Consider the following 5,000-nt stretch of genomic DNA (forward strand, 5'->3'; position numbering starts at 1 on the left):
AGAAAGTCGAGAAAAATGTCATTTACCATGTCCGATATCATCATTCCGCAATAATTATTAAAAAAGAAAAAAAAAAGAAAAAAGAAAAAAAAAGAAAAAAATATTTATATAAATATTTATAGAATTAATATATTAAAGATATCACAAAACGATAATGTCAAGTTTATCATCGCTGTCGCCGTATAACATTGAAGATAAAAAGTGTTAAAGAGATACTTTATCTTTTTGATTCTCAATTCATAGAAACGAAAAGGAAAAGCAAAAAATGAAGAAAAAAGAAACAGAAAAGAGAAGAAAAAGAGAAGAAAGGATATTGAATATTAATGATAATAAAATAATGAACAAAATCGATTGGGAATCATTAAGCTCGAATGGAATGCTCTGTCTATTCGAGAGGTTCATTATTTGCAAGTAATTAAAAGCGACGTTTTTTGTTTTTCTTTTTTCTTTTTTTTTCTTTTTTTTTTTCTTTTTTTTCTTTTTTTTTCCCATATCGCTGACACGTCGAATTTTCGCCACTATACTAACGAACTAACCACTATATTAAGAACGACATTATACTAATAATAATGATAATAATAATAATATATACATATATATGTATGTATATATATATATATATATTCTTATTAATAAAGAAAAAAAATGCAATATGGAGAGGGAATTATTACAACAATCGAATTAAACAGTGTACATATTATCGGCTAATTTCTATTCCGTTGAATGACAGGAGTTAACTACAGGAGTACAATAAATTATCGTTATCTTCATCCTCGTCCTTCGTTATTAGTAATGCAATTAACTGTTCACTGAAACGTGCTTGTTTTACTCTCTCCTTCTCTCTCTCTCTCTCTCTCTCTCTCTCTCTCTCTCTCTCTTCTTTTTTCATTATTTCTTTAGTAAGTAGAAAGAGAGAGTGAAAAGTAGAAGAAAATGGGTAGATCCAAAGAGAGAGAGAGAGAGAGAGAGAGAGAGAGAGAGAGAGAGAGAGAGAGAGAGACAGTAGGTCGAGCTGATGCAAACAGGGGATTAACCGGAGGGATTTATACCAGGGTAGCTATCTCTACGTAAAACTCGACCCGGGAGGTTTTTTGCTTGGTACGCTCCTTAAATATTGTAGAGATTAATCAACTCTCGTGGCCCACGGCTTCGTCAGTAGGTATGTATATGCCACGATACAGAATTTTCGACGGTGCCAATGTAACCAAAAGAACGAATTAAGTAAAAAAAAAAAAAAAAAAAAAAAAAAAACAAGAAAAAAAAATGAAAAGAAAAGAAAAAAAAAATCCAAAGGAAATGAAAATATCTTCAAAGATAATGATTAATAAAAATTATGAGATCGTTTACGAGAACTATCTTATTAGAGATTTAACCATATAAATAATTTCAAAGTCAATCGAAGTAATCAAACAAATTCATTTGACTTTCTCTCATTCTATAGATTAGAAAGAGAAAGATAGAGAAAAAGAGAGAGAGAAAGAGAGAAAGAGAAACAATGTATATGTTTGTGTGTGTGTGTATTTGTGAGAGAGAGTTAGAGAGAGAGAGAGGTTCTCTAAGGAATCAAGGATAGTGTCGACGTATTCGAGATGTGACGTCCACACAGTGACATTAGCTAGTGAGCTATCTAGAGAACTAACCACGAGGTTAGGGTCAGGAAGCACTTGTGGTTCAGTTCCACAGACCAAAACGTTCCTCTTGATATCGCTGAGGAACCGACCTCTATTCTCCTATATATCTATCTATATCTATAGATATATATGTATGTAGATATATGTATATCTATTTTAGACTTTGTATAGTTTGTGTGTGTATGTACGTATATGTATATACATATATATCTTTATACTAACTAGTAACGTTTGAATTATCTTTGATATATTTATATATAATAATTTCATATATAATACATACTCTCTATGTATCGTAATAATTTGACAAATCTAAACTTGATAAGATTAATTAAATTTATCTTATCAATTTCTTTTTATGTTTTTTCCTTTTCTTCTCTTTTCTTAATCTATCAAATTAAACTAAAGACACTTTAAAAATATCTCTAATTATATCAATGTCTTTAAAAATATCAATAGCAATACATAATATATCTACAATATATTCTATTTTATAGATTAATCAATCGTCTATATCTATTGTTTATAATTTATTTTATATTAAATTTATTTCTATCTATATTATTTATTTCTTATATCATGATGTTAAATATCATCGAAAAATTAATTGAAATAAATATTTATATAAACATGTAAATATTTTACGTATAATCGTTTCTATACGTTTCTATCAAATTAAAATGATATATTATAAAATTCGTTTCAATTAATCTAATACATTCGTCGTCTTTTAATTTATATTATTATTCTTACATTAAATACAATTAATTTTGTTTTGTAATTTACATTTTTATCTATTATTCTCTCTCTCTCTCTCTCTCTCTCTCTCTCTCTCTATCTCTCTCTTGCTCCCTCTCTCTTACTTCTTTCTATTCCTAAATTAATCAACGAAAAGAATTTACGTTTCCCCGTGAAAATCGTAGTATTCTATTTCACAGAATGTTCTTAATTCGGTCGAAGTAGTACCGTTAGATTATTTCGAGTCAGAGGTCGCGTGCAATCCTGCAGAAATCGTCCATCTGGCAGATTACCTTGGCTAGATTCGATCGTCCATGGAATTCGAAGCTCGCGCTGTACCGAGTAGGTACAGTGTTCCGGTATACTCCTCTCTCTCTCTCTCCCTCTCTCTCTCTCTCTCTCTCTCTCTCTCTCTCTCTCTCTTTCTCTTCCTGTGAATAATGTAACAAGAGATGCGTTTCCTGGCTAGGGACAACAGAAAGCCGCCGTAGCAATCCGATGAAATTAATTGAATTACGGTTTCGAGATCGGAAGGATTAGATAGAGACTAAGCAACGTTCTCTTCGATTTTTCGAAAAGCTTGTAAACAGGAACTGAATGATTCTGCTAGATTAAGTTAACTCCCTTAAAACCATAGAATGTTCTTCTCTTAAAACAAAGTGCATCTTTCTTCTATATGCATGTATGTAACTCATTAAAAGAGAATAAGAGAGAATAAATTTAAGATAAAATATTAAAAAGAAAAGAAAAGGAAAGGAAAAAGGGAAAAGGAGGGAATTGTTTTTTTTTTTTTTTTTTTTTAGATTATCTATTTATTTTTTTCTTTCTTCCTTTCGTTAGAAAGAGAAAGAAAAGCAAAAGAAAAAAAAGGTGGGAGGAGGGGAAAGAAAATTAAAGAGAAAAAAGGAAAAAAGAAAAGAAATGGTAAATCGCTGGACAATTAATGAAAAGTAGCACGAAATTTTTTCCTTTCTTTTCCATTCTTTTCCATTCTTTTTCGTTCTTTTCCATTTCCTTTTTCTTTTCGTTGATTTTTCATTTTTACTTTTTTTCTTCTTTTCCTTTTTGCTTTTCTCTTTTCTTCTTTTTCTTCTTTTTTATTTTTTTTTTTTTTGTTTCTCGTACCTTACCTCACGTATAACGTTGACTTCACTCTTTTTTTTGCTTTCAATTAAATGCACAACGTTTTTGTTCGCGGAAACGTTTCGAAATAGCCATCAACGTTCTGAATTATTTCAAATGGGGAAAAAAGCTCGAATCGACCGATCGATATCTATCTAAAGTGATTTTTATTTACGCAACCATATCGAACCAATATCTGTGATACATAATTTTTCATTAAATAATATTTGAAACGTATCTCTTTCACTAACGAGAAAAACATCGTGTTGTCTTTACTAAAAAAATAAAAAAAATAAAAAAAATAAAAAAAAATACATATATATATATATATATATATATGACGATAATATAAAACTGTATTGGTCTAGTTGGTTATTACTATACATACATGCATATATATGTGTATGCTTGTATGTATGTGTGTATATATATACATAAAGATTATTTAAAAATAGAAACAACGTGGATTAAAATGAATCTTCTCCTTTAAAGAGAAATAAATGTCCATATAAAGATGATATTATAAAATATTTCAACAGTTTTGGTTAACACGTCTCGCGCCATGTGTACCATCGATGATACACGTTAAACTTTCTATTCATGCCGCGTGTACCATCGAGGGTACAATCCTAGAATATTTGATAAATGTTAAATTGTAAACAAAAAAAAAAAAAAGAAAAAAAAGAGAGAGAGAGAAAAAAAAAAGGGTCAAATGACCTGAATGAAAAGTCTTTCCAAAAACGTCTCGGCAGGGAAAATGAAACGTGTTAAATACGTCTACGAGGAAATCCACTCTCTACCCCAATCAACACCACCCTCCCTTCTCTCCTAAAGATTTCCTTTCCTTGATAATATTTATAAGGAAGGATAAAAGTCAAGATTTCTGATAGCTCGCACGGAGCAATATAGTAACTAAATGAAGTTCGTAGTATGTAGTCTGTGACGTAACCTAGACAACGCGTTAACGATCATCGATGCTTTGCAAATTTCCTTTACTCGTTATCGAGAATCTTGTTGCTCGTAATCCTCGAGGAATTCGAATCGAGTCGAAGCCTAACAATCCCGTTAACCATGACATTTTCTTTCTCCCTCTCTCTCTCTCTCTCTCTCTCTCTCTCTCTCTCTCTCTCTCTCCCTCTCTTTATCTACATCTACGTGGAGATTCACTTGTATACGACGAAATGAAACTTGGAATACGTTACGAGCTCTACAAAGTATGTATACATATCGATTCAGTCTCTCTCTCTCTTTCTCTCTCTCTCTCTATCTATCTATCTATCTATCTATCTATCTATCTATCTATCTATCTCTTCCTCTCTCTCTTTCTCTGTGTGTGTCACTCTGTCATTCACTTATTCATTCTGGTATCGTCGAAATGGAAATACCATAAACGATTGCGTAACGATCATGAGCTTCGATCATACGATATGGATGATCGTTAGATCAAAACGAGCTTGCGTTAGTTTATCGACATTGAACTTACATTCGCTCGTTAAAACTTATCCACGT

General features: G+C 31.0%; 1 protein-coding gene across 12 annotated transcripts in view; it reads left to right on the forward strand.

The window, feature by feature from the left end:
- The window catches only part of LOC124428179 (lachesin-like), a 263,585-nt gene that overhangs the window by 206,523 nt on the left and 52,062 nt on the right, over nucleotides 1–5,000 (forward strand). The window lies entirely within an intron of this gene.

Source organism: Vespa crabro, chromosome 11 (assembly GCF_910589235.1).
Source record: "Vespa crabro chromosome 11, iyVesCrab1.2, whole genome shotgun sequence".
NCBI classification, from domain to species: domain Eukaryota; kingdom Metazoa; phylum Arthropoda; class Insecta; order Hymenoptera; family Vespidae; genus Vespa; species Vespa crabro.